Here is a 20,245-nt window from a genome sequence, read left to right as displayed (position 1 = left end):
TGTGCATTTTTTTTAAATCAAAGAGAAGAGGAAGTGTACTTCCTCGGCACCCAGTCATCTGGATGAGGAAGGCAGACCAATAGGAACCTAGGTTTTGTGTGCACTCACTGATTGAGACTGACAATGCCTGGTACTTGAAAGGACACCATCCTTTACCATGAGGACAGGGTCTCACTGTCACCCCAACCACCCACTTGCCTGATAGTATGGTTCCTGGGTGCTGGGGGACAGGGATAAGGAGGGGAGAGGTGTTTAGCAGGAGGTATGCAGGTAGGAGTCTTTTGTGTGCTGTCAGGAAACCTGGGTCCACCAGTTCCAGAGACCCTTGTTCTTGAACTCCTGACTTCAGGTGATCCGCTTGCCTTGGCCTCTCAAAGTGCTGGGATTACAGGCATGAGCCACTGCGCCAGCGAGACCCTTGTTTACTATAAACCAGAGGGTGAGGCTGGTGATGATCTGGAAGATGTTCATTCAGAAGCCAACAGCTGAAAGGGGTGGACAGAGCCAGAGGCAGACAGTAAGAAAAGCAGGAAGAGCAATGTAGCCATAAAAATCACATACTGCCTTGTGCTGCTATCGAAATGTGCATCCATTCATTTATACATTCGTTATTTTTTCAACCAACAGTTATTGAATGCCTGTGTATTCACATTATTGAATGTGAATTCAGTGCACCTTTTAAGGTGGTAGTTCTTTTGTTTTTTGTTTTTGTTTTTGTGTTTTTGGTGGTGGTGGTTGTTTTTTTGAGATGGAGTCTCACTCTGTCCCCAAGCTGGAGTCCAGTGGTGCAATCTTGGCTTACTGAAAACTCCGCCTCCTGGGTTGAAGCAATTCTTCTGCCTCAGCCTCCCGAGTAGCTGGGATTACCTGGCTAATTTGTGTGTGTGTGTGTGTGTGTGTGTGTGTGTGTGTGCATTGTTAGTAGAGATGGAGTTTCATTATGTTGGCCAGGCTGGTCTTGAACTCCCCACCTCAAGTGATCCGCCTGCCTTGGCCTCCCAAAGTGCTGGTATTACAGGCATGAGCCACCATGACTGACCTAAGGTGGTAGTTCTGTATCTAAGTCTAGAAGCATCTAACTTTTAAGTTTTGTTGTTGTTGCAGGAAAACATAGATCTGGTGCCAAACATAAGCCCAGGACGGGCCGAAGGAGAAAGTGGAAGGAAGGGGGCTTCTCTCTCAGCCTCATCCTCCTGGGCCTGTATGCTGGAGTCATGAGGTGCTTCAGAGTACTCTAGGTGAGGAGGGAAAGATGGTGCCAAACATATGGAGGCCATGCTAAGTCTTGTATGAAACCCATGAGGTATGAAGGAGTAATTTTTCTTTCTAAGCCATTTCTCTGCTTATTCCTCGGATCAGTGCCCTTTGTGTTTGAACTTGGTGTGAATGACCATCTTAGTGATTCTTACTGCAAAGACAATAAGGAGTTAAATGACGTAAGTGTTTTTTTATGGTAAAGGATATAGAAATGTGATCAGTGTAGAATACTCCCAGCCAGAGGTGCAGTTTTCTGGTTCCCTCCTACAGACATTATGTGGAAGCACACGTATTAACTGATAAAGGGTGAAATTTCCCCAGAGTAGAGAAGCATCCTCTTTGTCCTTTTCACAGGGGTGGGGATAAGGTTAGGGGTAGGGTTATACCTTCTTTGCTTCCCCAGCTGCTTCTATATATCTTAGCCTGGATATGCTTAAAGTTAAGCCAAGACAAAGAGTCATAAGCAGGTAATTTATTTCGAAAATGATACTAGGGATGAGGAGTGAGGAATGAGAGAGTAAAGCAGAGGTGGCTGAAAAGCCATCACAAACAGGCACTGTCAATAGAGGAATGGCCAGCAAGTACAGGAAAGGTCTCAGTGTTACTAGTCATCAGAATTGAAATGAAAACCACAAGATACCTACTAGGTGCCCATCAGAATAGCTACATTAGAAAGACTGCAGCAACAAATGTTGGCAGGGGTGTGGAAAAATCAGAGCTCTCATAAATTGTTGGTAGAGGTGTAAACTGGTACAACTGCTTTGGAAAGGTCTGGCGCTTTCTTAAAAAACTAAACACACACCTTCTATGACCCAACAATTTCATTCCTAGATATTTGCCCAAAGGAAATGAAAATATCTGTATATAGACAGACTTGTATAAGAATGTTCACAGCAGCATTATGCACTATAGTCAGAAACTGGAAACAGTCTAGGCATGGTGGCTCACGCCTATAATCCTAGCACTTTGAGAACCTCAGGTAGGAGGATCGCTTGAGGTCAGGAGTTTGAGACCAGCCTGGGGAACATAGCAAGACACTGTCTTCACAAAAAAATGAAAACATTAGCTAGTCATAGTGGCACACATCTGTAGTCCTAGCTACTCAGGAGGCTCAGGTGGGAGGATCACTTGAGCCCAGGAGTTCAAGGCTGCAGTGAGCTATGATCTCACCATTGCAACCCAGCCTGGGTGATAGAGTAAGACCTTGTCTCTGAGAAAAACAAAACAAAACAAAACATGGGCTGAAAACAGCCCATTAACAGAAGAATGGATAAACAAACTGTGGTATGTTCATGCGATGGAATATTGTCCAGTTATAAAAAGGAATAGAGTATTGATAGAATAATATGGGTAAATATTAAAGCATGCTGGGTGAAAGAAGCCTTACTCAAAACAATATGGTATTTTCCTATTTAAAGTTCTAGAATAGGCAGAAGTAATCTACAATGAAGAAAAATCAAAATAGTGATCTGTGCAGATGTGGGCGTAGAAGTAGGAGTTGACAGAGAACAGGCATGAGGGAATGTTGTTCTACATCTTCAAAGGAGTTTGGGTTACACACATCAATGTACTTTTCAAACTTATTGAATAATACACTTACTATTGTTCATTTCATTGAATATAAATTTTGCCTTAAAAGAAAAATATCATAAATGAATAGTGGAGTTTAGTTAATGATATGCATGTTGAAATGTTAAGGGTGAATTATGCTGTTATCTGAAAAGTACTTTGGAATGCATTAAAAATTGATCAGTAGATGGATAGAACAATAGATGAATGGATATACACATGATAAAAGAAATAGAGTAAGATGTTAGTTGTATAATCTAGATAGGGATATATGTGTTTTGACTGTAGAATTCTTTCAGATTCTCTGTATGCTTGAACATTTTTATAATAAAGTGAGGTAAAAAGGGAAATACATGATCTCATTGGCTACAACTGAGCAACTGTTGTTCAAGCCTATCAGGACCTTTGAGTTTTCTGAAATCCACCGCAGAACCTTACACCTGGGTGGTGGAAGGAAAAACATTGACCTGTTGGCTTCTTTCTCATTGTGTCAGTGCTTAAAGCCCTCTTGCAGGTGCTCTGCACCTTAGAGAATTCCCAGGGTAGGGAGCTAGGGGTACACGAGATTCAAGGGCTGACGCGGGATGCTTCAGATTGCACCTGTGTGTAGCTGGTCAAAGCCTAGGCAGAACCAGGAGTCAAACAAGAAGATGTAAAGTGCTCCAGAAGTATTGCGTTAGGTACCCATTACTGCATAGCAGATTAGCCTCCAAACTTAATGCCTTGTAACAAACAAACAGCTATTCTCCACAGTTTCTAGCTCAGGATCTGCCATGACATTATATTCAATATTTCAAGCCAGGGCTGCATTTATCTGAAAACTTTATTGGGGCTGAAAGATCCATTTTCAATGTGGTGTACTACATGGCCCTTGGCAGGAGGCTCCAGTGTCCCTGCCACATGGGCCTCACAATAGGGCTGCTGAGTGTCCTTATAACATGGTACGTGGCATCCCCCAGAGTGAGTGATTTTGGGGGGAGAAAAAAGTCACAGTGTCTTTTGTGACCTAGTCTTGGAAATCACACACTGTCACTTCTACCACCTTTTATTCCTTAGAAGTGAATCAGTAGGCACATTTCACACTCAAGGAGAAGGGAATTAGCCTTCATTTTGTGAAGGAAGGAAAATCAAAGAATTTCAGAAGATGTTTTGAAACCACAACAGATTTCCATTAAGTTTCACCCTTGCACTTGTTAGGACTTTTGTGCTCTACATTAAGTCCAGTCTGCCCAGAGTCTTCTTCCAGGTAGTGGCTAGCTCCAAATCCTACAAGGACTAAATACAGGAAGGTTAACAGAACAAGTTATATTCCCCGCTGATGCAACAGGGTCCCAGTCCATAAATAGCACTTGTCCTCTCCGTTTTCTACCATTTGCTCTAGATTTCCTTTAACCTCGGCCATTCTTTGGCTAATATAGGTTGCTTTCCTGATGGCTGACTCAAAACTTTATCTCTGAGTGGTCTGAGCCTTTAGTTGACCTTGTAAAGTCATGTTCACTGTGATTAACCATCCACCATCACCAGTCATGGAATCATCAACAGTTGTCCCTGTGAATCTTCTACGTTCCAGACACAGTCCTTCCTGCACACATTATGTAACAGCAGCCTTGGCTCTTTGTGGTAATCAGAGTCGAATACTCTTTTCAGCATAGGAACACCTCTTTTTTCTTGCTGGTCTACTGCCATGAGGAACCTGAAGTTCAAAAGCAATAATCATACCTTAAGGTGAATGGGAAGCTCTGTCATTTCTGCTAGGGCACACATTTGCCTACCTGAAAGTAGGACAATTAATTCAGCAGAACCTAAGCTCATTAGATGGGAAGTGGATCATGAGAAGTGATGGTGAGGAGGGCAATCCTGCTTCTGCCTCAGGCTTCCTGGACCAGTGTTGCTAGACACTGGGGACATAGCACATGTATCAGCTACTGTTTTAGCACATGTGTACAGTAGTCTGGAGGACAGTGTCATTAGCAACAGGTTGTTGTACCTGAACCTGAGCTGACACTAAAAATCCTTTTCAAGAACTTCTGCTTTTAACCATGAACGAGTAAGCCAGCCTGCAATTACATTTTGAATATAAGCAACTAGAAAACTAAACAAAATGTAAGAAAAAATTATTTTCAGACATTAGATAAGAGTCCAGTGAGATTGTGATCCCCTGAAAAGGAAAACATAAGGGGCAATATACACCCTGGCATAGGCTTTCTGCGTGTAGGCAACTCCAAGATTGTGATTCAGGGAGAGGAAATTATACAGTGTGGTCATTCCCACTGAGTTAAACAGAGATTGTAGTTCAAGAAGACCAAGGTAGCTATGACTTATAAGGCACAGCACCTAAGTCCATTTCTGTTGTTACAACTGAATACCTGAGACTATGTCGTTTATAATGAAAAGAAATCTATTTCTCACAGTTCTGAAGGCTGGAAGTCCAAAGGTGAGGGGTGCATCTGGTGAGGACTTCCTATTGGTGGGGAATCTACAGAGTCCTGAGGTGGTATAGGGCATAGAGAGGGAGCTGAGCATGTTAGCTTTGTTTCTTTCTCCTCTTAGGAAGCCACTCATCCCCCACACTCATGACCTCATCTCATTCTAATGACCTCCCAAAAGTGCCATCTCTCCAATACTGTAGGTTGATTTCCCATCCTCTTAATATTGTTACAGTGGGGATTAAGTTTCAATGTGAGTTTAGAAGGGACAAACATTCAAACTGCAGCATTACTTCAGAGGAGAGCTCTCAAGAAATCTCTGGCTGGGCATGGTGGCTCACACCTGTAATCCCAGCACTTTGGGAGGCTGAGGTGGGTGGATTGCTTGAGCCCAGGAGTTTGAGAACAGCCTGGATAACATGGTGAAAATCCATCTCTAGACAAAATACAAAATATTAGCCAACTGTGGTGGTGCACACCTGTAGTCCCAGCTACTTGGGAGGCTGAGATGGGAGTATCTGCTGAGCTCAGGGGGTTGAGGCTGTAGTGAGCTGAGATTGCACTACTGCCCTGGGTGACAGAGTGAGACACTGTCTCAAAAAAAATAACTAAATAAAAAAGAAAGAAAGGAATACATCTCTCATATAAAAAGATGAAAGAATGTGAAAGTTATGAGAAATAAAGGATTTATAAAGGACTAAGCTTAAGCTTTTAGTGATAAAAATACAACATCAAAAATTGAAAATACACTGGATGGATATAATAGCAGATTAGACACAGCAGAAGAAAAGAACAGTGAACATAATGACACAGGAAAAGAGGCTACCCAAAGTGAAGCACAGAGAGAAAAGATGGAGAAAAGGCACATCAGTGAGCTGGGGAACAATATCATATCTGCTTTTGAAGTATCAGAAGGAAAGGAAAAAGAGAAGGGAGAAAAATGTTTGAAAAATTAATAGTAAATTTCTAAATTTCTCACACCTGTTAGGATTTTTGTTTTGTTTTGTTTTGCTTTTGAGACAGGGTCTTGTTCTGTCACCCAGGCTGCAATGCAATGGGTGACAAACTCCTGGGCTTCAGTGATTCTTCCACCTCAGCCTCTGGAGTAGCTGGGACTACAGGCATGTGCCACCACACCAGCTAAATTTTTTTATTTTAATTTTTTTTGTAGAGACACAGTCTTTCTGTGTTGTCCAGGATGGTCTCAAACTCCTGGCCTCAAATGATTCTCCTGCCTTGGCTTCCCAAAATGCTGGGATCACAAGGGTGAGCTATCATGCTCAGATGTTTTTTTTTTTTTTTTAAAAAAGGAAAATAACAGTTCTTGGCAAGAATGCAGAGAAACTGGAACAATTGTGCCTTGCAGGTGGGAATGTAAAATAGTGCAGCTGCAATGGAAGACAGTTTGGTGGTTCTTCAAAAAGAGAATTACCATATGATTTAGCAATTCCTCTCCTAAGTATATGCCCCAAAGAATTAAAAACAGGGACTCAAACAGGTACTTGTACACCAATGTCCATGGAAGTGTTATTTGCCAAAACCACAAGGTATAAACGACTCAAATGTCAAAACAGATGAACGGATGTATACACATACAATGGAATATTATTCATCTTTTTAAAGAAAATAAATTCGGATATTTCCTGTATCATCCTTTCATGGATGAACCTTGAAAACATTATGCTAAGTAAGCTAAGCACAAAAGGAAAAACATTGTATGATTCCATTAATACAAAGTACCTAGAACACGCAAATTCACAGAGACAGGAAAATAGAGGTTGCTAGGGTCTGGGGGAATCGTAGATCGGGAAGTTATTGTGTAATGGGAACAGAGTTTCAGTTTGGGGGGATAAAGTTCTGGAGCTGGATAGTGGGAAAGGTTACATGGCAGTGTGAATACACCTAGTGCTACTGAACTGTACACTTAAAATGGTAAGTTTTATGTTCTGTATATTTTACCACAATCAAATTAAATCTCTTAAAAGTTAGTTACTGCTGTTCAAGAATAAATTGTGCCTTATTTGCTAATATACATCATTTGAGGAGGATGACAAAAATGGAAGAGCTTCATGGAATTCAGTTTTGTAAAGTGGCATCTATGTGTGGTTTCTACAAACTTTTTTTTTTTTTTTTTTTTTTTTTGAGACAGGGTCTTGCTGTGTCACCCAGGCTGGTGTGCAGTGACAAGATCACAGCTCACTGCAGCCTTAATCTCCCAGGCTCAGGTGATTCTCCCATTTCAGCCTCCTGAGTAGTTGGGACTACAGTTGTGTGTCACCACACCTGGCTTTTTTTGTAGACAGGGTATCTCCATGTTACCTTGGTGGTGTTGAACTCCCGAGCTTGAGCAATCCTACCGGCTTCAGCCTCCAAAAATGTTGGGATTACAGGCATGAGCCACAGCACCCGGCCCTACAAACTTTTAAAAACATAAGTGCTTATAGAAATTTGATTACTCATTTGCCTCTGTGAATTCCTGATGAAAACTTTCTGAGATCTGTCATAAATAATCAAAAGAAAAAATAAATCTCTTTTAATATTTTCATGTCTCTGAGTTTTCTGACTCCTTCCTTGGTGCTATGCTTGGCAAGTTCCAGCCTCTGGACTTCTATTTATTATAGGCCACTATTTTGTCCAAGCCTCAAGAAATCACTCTTGCAGTGTATTGCTACAGGTATCCTTGCCAGGACATTGAGTTTCTAACAAGCAAGGGTGCTCCCAGGTCAATAAATTCACTGCTATCCAGCTTTCTATTTCACTCACCCACCTGGTCCAACATCCTCAAGACTTCCTTTTACAAGCTTATCCAGGTTCTGTCTGTATGCATTACCCAGGGGAATGGTTTGGCTCTGTGTCCCCACCCAAATCTCATCTCAAATTGTAATCCCCATGTGTTGAGGACGGGGCTGTAATCCCCATGTGATTGGATTATGGGGGAGGTTTCTCCCATGCTGTTCTCGTTATAGTGAGTTCTCACGAGATCTGATGGTTTTATAAGCACCTGGCATTTCCCCTGCTTATATGTCTCACTCCTGCCACACTGTGAAGAAGGTTTTTGCTTCCTCTTTGCCTTCTGCCGTGATTCTAAGTTTCCTGAGGCCTCTCCAGCCATGCAGAACTGTGAGTCAATTAAATCTTTTTTCTTTGTAAATTACCCAATCTCAGCTATTTATTTATAGTAGTGTAAAAACAGTCTAATTTATCAGGTCCTTAAGTTCCTTTAGTAAACTATTTCCTACTGTGCCAAAACCTGACTCCATTATCATGGACTCTGTCACCTGATGGCTTAATCTTCAAGACAGTATTCCCTGTTTAAAAGATCAAGTTCTTTTAAGCATTGCGCTATACACAGCAGGCTTGAGTTGATAGTTGGCTAACATGACCCTGTCACTTTCTTATTTTAAGACTTTCAAAGCATTAACAAAAGCCAATGAATTCCCCATTCCTTTCCAATTATCATTGCCTCCCTATTGTTCAAGTACCATGGCTACCACCTGACCCAGAGCCTCTCCTTTCCACCTGTACCTAATCCCAATCCACCACAGGTGAGAGCTTTAATTGTATTGCCACTGGATCTGCACTTACCTTTCAAGCTGTGATGGGGATGATGAGAAAAATGTTCTTCTCTCACAGTGACCATCCTGGCTACCTGCAAAGTATGCTTAGAATTCTAGATTCCTTTGAAGTCTTGGTAAAGATCTCCCAAGGGCTTGCTGATAGGGTCATGGGGGTTCTTAATTCTGTTCACCGACAACATTCCATCCAAAGGGAACCTCAAAAGTAGTAATTTCCTCCTTCATGGGTTTTGCATGCATGACTGCCAAGTAGCTTTCCACAGACATCACAGACTTGAGTGTCAGATAAGCCTTGGAGCAAAAGCTACAGGTCCAGTGTCTGGACTGAGGCAAGGTCAGGTTATGCCTACGTGGAACTGCTTGCCTACATCAGTGACTGGGGTAAGTGTCTAGGCCAAAAGCATGGGAAATGGTGCTCAAGAGTTCTGGTACCCTGGAGGCCCTGCTGGAGCCAAGTGTCAGCACACAAAACATTGTCAGGTAGGAATAAATAAATTGGAAGTCAATTTGTAGATGCATTGGACCAAAACTAGGTCAAAGTCTATTTACCGAATCAGCGTCCTGGCTACCCTTGTATCTGTGTGGTTGTACTAGGTTTGGTTTGAGTCTGAGGACCATGATCACCAATCTGTTTCTCAGTGGATTAAATAAGAAACCAGGCTAAAGATCCTCAAACTTATTAACATTTTTCTCTTTACCCAGATATTAGCCTGATGGCAATTTCATTCATTAACCTAGCTTTGAACGTAGTTTTCAGAGTCTAAATTCTTTCTGGATAGTTTATTTCTCTGTTCAGTTATTAGGTCTGTAATCTGTTATATGATCTACTGTGTCCACATAAAAAAATTTCAACATTTTCCCAACTAGTTTATTAATGAAAGTACCTTCTAATTAAAAAAAAAAAATCTTCAGTGTGGGGAAAAGGAGGACAGATGCGATTATTAGACTGTCATCATGGGTTTGTACTTGTTTTTAAAAGTTACAGCTACTTGAGGATTTTTTAAAAAGATTTCATTATGAAAAATTTTAAACATTCACAAAGTAGAAAGAAGAAAATAATAAATCCCCATGTACCCATCAGCCAGCCCTTGGGAGATCTTTACCAAGACTCCAAAGGAATCTAGAATTCTAAGCCTACTTTGCAGGCAGCCAGGATGGTCACTGTAAGAGAATAACGTTTTTTCTCATCATTCCCATCACAGCTTGAATGAGTGATCGCATTTCTACCTTGGAAATGGATTACTTCCCCTCTGGTAGGTTTATCTGCTCAGGTTTCCTTAAACCAGAGGGACTCCGGGCCAGGGCCAGGCATGAGGTAGGGTCTGGCTGTGCCCACCGGAGGGAGCAGTGTCCTGTTTCTCAGTAATTTGCTGTAGCTTGGTGCTGATACTTGTCAGAGTTTTATTTAGCTCTGTTCTTCTCCTTCTGTTGGAATATCATTCATTTTTCTTGGACTGTGGGATACGGTCCATGACCTTCACACTAGCTCTGGTGTTACAGTCTGTAGTGTTTCACAGTGAATGAATTGTCATAACGTCCCACCCTACCTCTACGCTGTGTGACTCTTGCATTTCCATCAGTCTAGGCTGCTCACTGTTTTTCATCTTAGTTCTGGGAAACCAGAAAAAAATTGGTTTGAAATTGGATTTTTAAAGTATGTTTTTCTAATGAAAGTCCTAGATGGCCTTGATTGCGTTTCCAGATCTCCTCCCATCTCGGTTCTGTTTCCACACAAAGAGGCAGTTGTTTTTCATAGTATGGAGCATAGGAAAAATGTGGACTGCACTCTATGCTGATCAGAACCTATAGACACCTCCAGGTTTTATTTTGAGCACTGCATTTGAAAGGATATAATGATGGGCAAACTGGAGTGGGTGGGAGCAGAGCAGGGGAACTAACGGATAGGTCTGAGCAGTATCTGATGAACAATTAATATGTAGAAAAGAAGACCCAGGGGAAGCAGAGTAGCTATCTGCAAAAGCTGTGTTGAAATATAGCTATGACTGGTGTGGGCTAGTTAGAGAAAGCAAATTTCAGCTTATTATAAGGTTAGATTAGAAACAACCAATAGTTAAACTAGATTGACTTATGAAGAAGTGAGTTCTGCTTCCTAGGAATCAGATAAATGTCAGATAACATCTCTCAGGAATATACTTCTGGGGGCTTCCCCCATAATAGAAAACACAACTAGAACGCTTATTTTGTTCCAAGTACTCTTCTAAGCACCTTTCCTTTATTATTTATTTAACCCTCACAACGAACTTATGAGGTAGGCACTTCAGATCCACAGCTTTTTTTTTTTTTTTGAGACGGAGTTTCGCTCTTGTTACCCAGGCTGGAGTGCAATGGCGCGATCTCGGCTCACCGCAACCTCCTGGGTTCAGGCAATTCTCCTGCCTCAGCCTCCTGAGTAGCTGGGATTACAGGCACGCGCTACCATGCCCAGCTAATTTTTTTGTATTTTTAGTAGAGACGGCGTTTCACCATTTTGACCAGGGTGGTCTTTATCTCTTGACCTCGTGATCACCCGCCTGGGCCTCCCAAAGTGCTGGGATTACAGGCTTGAGCCACCGCGCCTGGCCCAGATCCACAGCTTTTATCTGAACATCTTAGAACCAAAATTCTTAATTTTCTGGATTTTAGAAAGGTATATGGCACATACACCTTATGGTAGAAAACACCCCCATGGGGCTGTTCTCCATAATCAAATCCATTAATATTTATACAGTGAGACATGTGGATTTTTGCATTAAATGAAATAAATACTTTTACATGAGTTGGGTTAGATTTTGTTGCCAAATGAGTTCAGATCATCTCTTCCCACCAAAAAATTTTGAAAGAATTTTAGGTTTTTGCATTCTGAATTGTAGAAGAGAGATTATGGAAACATACTGCTATTCTCAGTTTACTCATGAAGAAACTGAGGAAGAGAGATTAAATAGCTTGCTTAAAGCCACACGGCTTCCACCCAGGCAGAAACTGGGTTTGAGCCCTGCTCTTAAGCACTATATGGACTGCCTCTCCCTGTGCTCTGCCTCCTCTCTTTGAGGGATTGGGCTTAGTTACCTAAAGTGTTCCTAACCTTGAGCCTTCGATTCCCTGACCTCTGACTTCAGCTACCCTCACACTGGTTCCAGAGAGATATTCAGAGCTGTTCTCAGACACTAGACTGGAATAAATGAGAGACATCTGGAGAAAGGAGACCTCTTCCTGTCCCAACAGGACTGTGTTTCACAGGAGGCATGTTAGTGTCATTGTTCTCCAGTGGCTAGGCAGAGGCAGACAAAGAGAACATTGTGTGTCATTATAATTTGTCTTCAGTGACCTTTCTTTTTGTGTCATTCACCACCACCTTTTCCTTAAAATGCCACCACGTGAATCCCAAGCCCAGTGGCTCAGGCTTGTCCCCTTTCCATCTATGTTTCAGGATGGATTTTCCCAGGAATAGGGCTAATGACTCTTAACTTTTCTTCTACCATCTAGAGATGAATTATAAGGTAGTGAACCAAGAAAATGGGTTTGGACATTCAAATACTTGAGTTTAAGTCCAGATGTGCAAACTTGGGCAAAGCTACTTAACCTCATTCATCAACTTGTCAAATAGGACAGATAATACTTATCCAGGATGAATTCAAGGTTTGAGGAGCCTGACATTTTCACTATTTGGTGGAGCCTTCTTTAAACGAAAGAATAAAAATTTGTGAATATGAATTGAGTACAAAATTGTATGTTTATTTAGAAACATGTCCACATAAGGGGAAATATGATGCATTAGGCGTTGAAGTGATCCTAACAAAAGGCTTTTTTGGGTAGAATTTACAAAATTATGTGACCATATAAACTTATTGATAGGGCTCCTTTCCAGAGTTAGAAGGGGTCCACTCAGCAAGCTGTCCTGCAACTGAGAATTCATTAACAGCAGGTAAATTTGCTTCTGTATCAAACTCAGAGTTGTGAGAAGTAAATCACAAGATTAAATATATACAAATGTGTTTTGTAATCATCAAACACTGCATAATTATTTTGATGCCTAGAACTAAGCAAAAATATTTATGCCTAGAACTAAGCAAAAATATTCATTCAGTAAATGATAAAATAGATGAAATTTGCTCTCACTAAAGTAATATACAAGCTAATTGTATTACATTTCTCTAGGCCTTAAAAAATTTATCTGAGTAATATGTGTACATATTTTTACAAAACAATACAATATTGATAAAAGATTTAACAACCCCATGTCCCACCCCTCATATTTTCTAATTTCACTTTCTAGACTCAATACATTTCCTCCAAATTGCTAACTAATATGTGCTATATTGCTTTTTCCTGATTTATCAACCCTGGATATTGTCTGGAGGCTTTCTATTATGGTATTATTCACTTTCTTCTTCCTGTTCTCTCAATGTAGTTATAGGACAGTTCTTCTTATAATATGAAATATTGTTTATGGCTGAAATAGGACTATGATTTTACTTCCTTCCACATACATCTAAATAACTGTGTTGTTTTTCATTTGCTTAGTTTTCCATTGTACCTATACTTGGGTTTTCCCACTGTCTACAATGGCATCTTATATATCTTTCCACACAGTCAAATTCCCCACACTGCAGAGAGCCATGGAGCCCTCCATCCCTCTGCTTTAGACTAGTCTTGTTGCTTTCTGTGCAACAATACAGAACTTCGTGTGCTATTGTGCTATATTTCCGTCATCTCTCTCCTAACTTGGATTTCCTATGTTTTCTATCTTCCTCTGTTTTGGTTGCATTTTTCGTGTGGTTCTTATTCTCCAGTAGCTTCTAAGGAAAGGTCTATGGGAGGTATGTTAACTGAGACTCTACATGTGCATGTCTCAAAATATCTTCATTCTAGCCTTATAATTGACTGCTATTTAGATGGATATAGAATTCTAGGTTTGAACAATTTCACTCAGAATTTGGAAGGCATTTCATTGTCTTCTAGCTTATGATATTGCTCTAGAGAAGTTCTGTGATTCTCATTCACAATCCTTTGTATCTGATGAATTTTCCTCTTTGGAGGTGATCTATGATTCCAAAAGAAGAGATCATTGACCTTCATCAGCAGGAAGAGGGGAATTATAGGTCACTTCCAAAGAGGAAAGTTCTGCCATTCTCATTCACAATCCTTTGTATCTGATTACTTTTCCTCTTTGGAGGTGACCTGTGAATCCATAGTAACATGTGGTAGGTTAGATTATTATTCAAAATACTCACTCTTCTCCCTTCCCTCTGGCTTACTTTGGCTAGTGGGATATTGGCCAGTATGTTGCAAGCGAGGGCCTGAAAAACACTTGTATGGGTGGGCTTGTTCTCTTAGACTTATGCCACCAGAAGCACAGAACAGGCTGATGACTAGCTCACTGGTTCTAGGAGGAGGATGAGTAACACATGGAGCAAAGCCAAACCCTCCTAGCCAAGCTCAGCCTGAATCAGCAGAGCTACACAGTAGAGCCCAGCTTGGATCTGCCAACACTCAGCTGATTCATAGATCAATGATAATAAACGACTGTTATTTTAAGTCACTGAATCTTTGGATGTTTGTCATATAACATTTTGTGGTGATAGCTTTTGGTGTCAGAAATTAGTATCTAATTGGTATTAGAAATTGGTATTCATAATGGCGTATAGGCACAAGAAAACAAAAAATAAGTGGCATTGGTTTGGAGGCTGGCTGATGGGCACAAGAAAACTGTTATCGGAGGCTGGAAAGAAAATGGTAATCTGTGTTTTGCAGGGATGAGACATTTTCTAAAACTGTCACCTTTTGGTAACTTGGAAGTTAGCATATGTACCTAAAAATATTTGGATTTGTGCTGAGAAGTCTTCAGGCACAGTGATAAAAGTGTGAGCTAGTTGTATGTAGCTGCATATCAGAGGTACTAGAGATGAGTTCAGCAAAGAATCAGCCAGGTTTCAAGGAACATGTAGGTGGAATACAGAGAGCCCAAGAATTCTGGGACTTGCTGAGTTGGAAGATAAGCTTTTGCATCTCCAGTGTAGCTGGCAAGTCAATTACATTGGGCCTTCTATCCTGGAGGGTTCCATGGTTCATCATCACAGGGTTAGATACCTGCCCTGGCTTTAGATTTGCCTTTCCTGGCCACAGAGTTCCAGCAAGCTCTACTACCTGGGGCTGATCTGTAGTCATGGAAGCACACACAGCATAATATCAACCAGGGAATCAGTTCATAGCAAAAGAGGCTTGGGAATAGGACAATGAGCATGGGATCCACTGGTCATATCAAATACGACATCGTCTAGATGGAGCCACCCTCATAAAGCATTGAAATGGTTACTGAAGGGACGGCTGAAGCTCCAGTTGGAGGCAGTGCTTGAAATAGGAAATCACCCTGTAGGATGCACTGTGTACATTAAACTGGGGTTCTCCATATGGTGCTGTGTCCTCAATAGGAAGAATATGTGGGTCTAAGAACGAAGGAGTAAAAGCAGGAGTGGACATATTTATCATTCCAGTGACCTCCTGGGGAACTTTGTGCTTCTTGTCTCTACAACTCTGGGCTCTATGAAATTAGAGGTCTTGGTCCTCAAATGAGGTATATCTTGGCAGGAGACATGGCAAGTGTCCCATTAGACTACATACTATGGCTACCACCAGGACATTTTGGACTCCTTCTATGCAGAGACCAGTAGGTGAAAAGAAGAGATCATTGACCTTCATCAGCAGGAAGAGGTGAGGCTGCTTGTACACGATGGGACAGGGAGGAAAATGTGCATGGATCCCAGGTGATCCCTGCGGTTAAGGTTTTCTACAGTCTTGCCCAATCCGTGACTAGCCATGGGCAACAAATTCCTCCTGACAAGGGTGTGATTATTCCAGCTAAGACCTTCTGGAATAAAGGTTTGGGTCACACTGCCAGGTGAGCCACCAAGAGCTGTAAAATTGAGGGGAATTTAGATTGGATGGTGCAGGTAGGAGAAGATGACTATGGTTGTGAACTTAAGACAAATGGTGGCACTAGGGGTTATAGTTCCTGTCATTAACTTCTAAGTGTCTCCTTAAGAAGAGGATCCACAGAAGCCATGGGGAACTGGATCTGTGGAGGACACGAAACAGACTTTGGCAGTCCTGGAGGTATACCACTTAGATGTCCTTTAAGGCTGACTAGCCATGGAAAGCATAGCTGAGTGACAGCTGTATAGAGAGGCCATGCTTCCGTTTGACTGCTCCCCGCTGATCACTGAATAAGATGAGGACAGTAGAGCCAGGCTGTGCCTACCTGATGCGAGGCTCCTCTAATGAACAGCCCTTGCCTCAGACACTCGCTCTCCTCTGTTCTGGTTGAACACGGTGTCAGTTTCTCAGAACTGTGCTGTGGCCTGAAGCTTTTCCTAGATGGGACTTTCCTCTCTTCTTTCCCACAGACCTCCATTTTGGTCTGAAGCTTCTCCACCTTCTCCTGCTCTCCATTCCTTTTTCCTTCACAGGTATTTCTCCCAATAAATCTCTTAGCCATCTAATCTCATCTTGACATAAATGCCATAGCATTTCTAATTGAAATAATAATATGACTTAGGGCCGGGCACGGTGGCTCACGCCTGTAATCCCAGCATTTGGGAGGCCGAGATGGGTGGATCACGAGGTCAAGAGATTAAGAACATCCTGGTCAACAGGGTGAAACCCCGTCTCTACTAAAAATACAAAAATTAGCTGGGCATGGTGGCGCGCGCCTATAGTCCCTGCTACTTGGGAGGCTGAGGTAGGAGAATTGCTTGAGCTCAGGAGCCGGAGGTTGTGGTGAGCCAAGATCGTGCCATTGCACTCCAGCCTGGGTAACAAGAGTGAAACTCCATCTCAAAATAATAATAATAATAAGACTTAGTATGGTTTGAATTCATTGTACTGGATACTTAGGAAACCTTTGCAGTTGAGGAACTCAAGACTTTCAGCCAGAGGAATTTTTTTTTTTTTTTAAATAAAGACGGGATTTTTCTATGTTGAACAGGCTGGTCTTGAACTCCTGGCCTGCAGTGATTCCTTACCCCCACCTCAGCATCTTAAAGTTCTGGGATAACAGGCATGAGCATTGGGAAACCTGAGGTGCCTGACCTCAAATTTCTCTTTCTGGAACCCTATTAGTTGGATGTTGACCCCCAGGACCAAACTTCTAATTTTCTTATCTTTTCTCCTCTCTTCCCATATCTGTCTTTTAGTTCTATTTTTAGAAGAGTTTCTCAACTTTATCATTCAACTTTTCAAGCAACTTTTAAAACTTCAGCTTTCTTATTCTTAATTTCCAAGATCTTTCTTTTTACTTGTTTTCTATATTACTGTTTTTCCTTTAATGAATGCAGTGAATGCACTGTCTCTTCTTATCTACGGATGTTATTTCTAGTTTTGTCTTTGAAGTGTTTATTCCCCACCTTATCTCTACTTCCTCTAAGTAGCCTTTTCTGTTTTTTTTTTTTCTTGGTTTGACTTTCATATCTGTCTTTCATGCAAGGAAACTTTTTCAAATGTGTACTGATTCTTCACTATATGTTCTTATTTAAGAGTGAAGCACTAGCCAGCTAAGTGAAAAATCTGTGGGCTTGGAAGGGTTTTAAAACCATTTATCTAAACATCTAGTAATACGAGTCCAAGGACATTTATGAGGAAAAGGAGATTGAATATTTGAAATAAGTACTATCCTTGGAAATTTGGAGTCTGGGGGTGAGCTCTCCTCACCTGCCTCTCATCCTAAAATCTGTCACCCACCTTGGTTCTACTGCAGTGTGTATAGCAGTAAGCTGGCTTTGTCAGTGGGAGAAACTCAGATGTCAATATCTGTTGGAATTCTCTCTGGAGAATTGATATCTGGAGAGAAGAGTCTTTTAGTCTCCCTCCTGAAGGGTATAAGCCTAGCTGCTGTCATTTTTGCAGGTGAGATGAGGAGAACATTTGCATGGTTCAATATTTTTATTCTGGATTTGAACCCCATCATATACTAGAAACCTTCTGGTTAGTTTTCCCCCCAAAATTTTTGTAAGAAGGGTTTTCATCACTTTGTTTGGGCTATGGGCGAGGAATAAATGCTTATTAAATAGATTTTGAACAAATCTCCCTGTTTTCATCAGTTGCCTCACCCCGGCTAGTGCCCAAAGCCTGGGCTTTTGAGAGCTGGTACAACGCAAAATCAGTGCGCTTCTTGGTGATTTCACTCTTTGAGGTTCTTACATTTCATTCACCTTTCTCTACTCTGCTAAGGCCAGAGTCTTCTGGTTGCTTTCTGTCATCATGTATTGTGGTGTGCACTTCTGTTTTTCATCTCTTTGCTCACAGGGGAAAGGAGAGAGAATGTCTTTTCTCCATCATCTTAAGCTGAAAGTCTTCTAGGTTATTTTCAAGTTAAAAGAGTGCATGCCTAATTCCTAGCTAGCTTGTGCAGAACACCCCAGGACGGCCTCGCCTAGCAGGGCTGGGAGGACCCACAGGGGTAAACTCATGCTGCTGGATTGAAAGACAAGAGCAGAAAGCATGATTGAGCTGGGAAAGAGCTCTTTCCCATAGAAGAAGGAATAGATTTGAGATGCTCTGGCCAAGGCAGAGTCAAGGTGGAAGCAGTGTATTTGAACTCCTGTCCCAGCTGTTGTAGTGGCCATGTCTGATCTGCCTTGATGCCATCTGGTTCTGAGTGTCTTTACACAAAGTAAGAAGCACCAGCAGTCAAATTCCAGAGTCAGCAAGTGGCCCTCTGTGTACCCCACAGCAAAAGGCTCCCTATGGAAACGTTAAAGTCACATGCTTGCTCTAGCTAAGAGCTCCCCTTTGCCCTCATATTTTGTGGATCTTGTCTAAGTTGAGCATTTTTCACCTAAAGGATTAAAATAGGGTGTGGTTTATGTGGGGTAAAATGGCTAGAGGTTGATCATCATTAAAGCCAAGGAGAGACGTTTTTCATTAAAGAGGAGACTTCAAAGTTTGAAAAAGCCAAGGAGGATGCCAAATCTACAGACTAACCATAGCAAAGCACAGGCATGCTGCCCACCCAGAAGCACTGGCAATAAGTGTGGTTGCCCAGGTAGCTGGAAAGACCCCTTCTACTAGGTTGGTGCAAAAGTAATTGTGGTTTTTGTCATTACTTTTAATTTGCATCAACCTAATACTTCCCAACTCCCCTTGGACTTCCCATGATGACAATGACACAATTTTTAAAACTATTTATCCAAACATTAGTAATGCAAGTCCAAGGGCATTTATGAGAACAAGGAGACAACTGAATATTCGAAGCAGGCATCATCCTTGGAAATTTGGAGTCTGGGGGTGGCCTCTCTTCAGACCCCTGTCATCCTGAAGCCACGTGAATGGTTTCTTGTCCCCACCCTTCCCTACACCTTCCCTCTGGCCCTGCTTTTAGGTCCTAAATGGATTAAATCTTTAGGACAGGTGACACTTTTCCCTCTTGCCTCTCAGGGTGGTTTTTTTTTCTTTTTTTTTTTTTTTTTGCTGTTTTTAATCTTTGTTTTCCCTCCATAGCTTGTATATTTCAAATAGAACAATTATGTGAGGATGATGGGCCTGGAAGCCCTTTCCAGAGCTGAGTATTTCCAGAATAGAAGTAAGCAGGCTTCTTTCATTCCAAAGTCTACTGTGATTTTTAGCAGGATTTCCTTTTTTCCTATCAGTTATCAAAAACTCTAGCAGTGGAGTTTATTTAGGAAAAACAAATGATTTTCTAGGTTCCACTAAGAGGAATTCACGTTTTAGGAAGCCTCAGATGGGAAAGCTCTGTTGTTTTCTTCTTTTAAATGATCTGTATTTTCAATTTTTTCTGCCTGCTTTTGTTTCCCTTAGTACAGACTCACCTTTCCTACTTTGCCTATCCAATGATCTAAAACGCTGTGTAAAGATACAGATAAGTCTTGTTGATTCTTTTAAACATTAGCCATAATCCAAAAGAGAAAAAAAGGCTTAGGACTATAGTCCTAACAGCACAAATTTCAACACTGACCAAAGCAATTTCTTTTCTTTTCTTTTTGAGACTGAGTCTTGCTCTGTTGCCCAGGATGGAGTGCAGTGGGGCGATCTCCGCTTACTGCAACTTCTGCCTCTTGGGTTCAAGTGATTCTCCTGTCTCAGCCTCCCAAGTAGTTGGGACTACAGGAGCGCACCACCACTCCTGGCTAATTTTTTGTATTTTTAGTAGAGACGGGGTTTCATCGTGTTAGCCAGGATGGTCTTGATCTCCTGACCTTGTGATCTGCCTGCCTCAGCCTCTCAAAATGCCGGGATTACAGATCTGAGCCACTGCACTCAGTAGCAATTTCTGTTTTAATTTAGATTCTTTGAGCTAAATTTTCAGGGTGAAGTGGTCATAGGTAAAACTAACCTAGCTTGCAACAATGGCAAAGAAATGTCAAGCCATTAATTAAAATGACTCCATTGCCCCTCCTGGAATCCAGT

The 20,245-nt window shown here is 41.5% G+C and overlaps 1 protein-coding gene across 14 annotated transcripts in view; it reads left to right on the top strand.

Moving 5' to 3' along the window:
* PDE8B (phosphodiesterase 8B) overlaps nucleotides 1-20,245 on the top strand; it is a 348,230-nt gene that overhangs the window by 27,396 nt on the left and 300,589 nt on the right. For 3 of the 14 annotated variants that reach the window (XM_078365307.1, XM_078365300.1, XM_078365306.1), the window contains exon 3: nucleotides 1,105-1,238. The exons of the other annotated variants lie outside the window; for them this stretch is intronic. The gene's annotated coding sequence lies outside the window, so the exon portion shown is untranslated. The remainder of the gene's footprint in view (nucleotides 1-1,104; nucleotides 1,239-20,245) is intronic. 14 annotated transcript variants of the gene reach the window in all.

The sequence above is a fragment of the Callithrix jacchus genome, chromosome 2 (genome assembly GCF_049354715.1).
Source record: "Callithrix jacchus isolate 240 chromosome 2, calJac240_pri, whole genome shotgun sequence".
Classification (NCBI taxonomy): Eukaryota; Metazoa; Chordata; class Mammalia; order Primates; family Cebidae; genus Callithrix; species Callithrix jacchus.
Note: the sequence above shows the minus strand (reverse complement) of the source record. Positions and strands in the feature narration are given on the sequence as shown.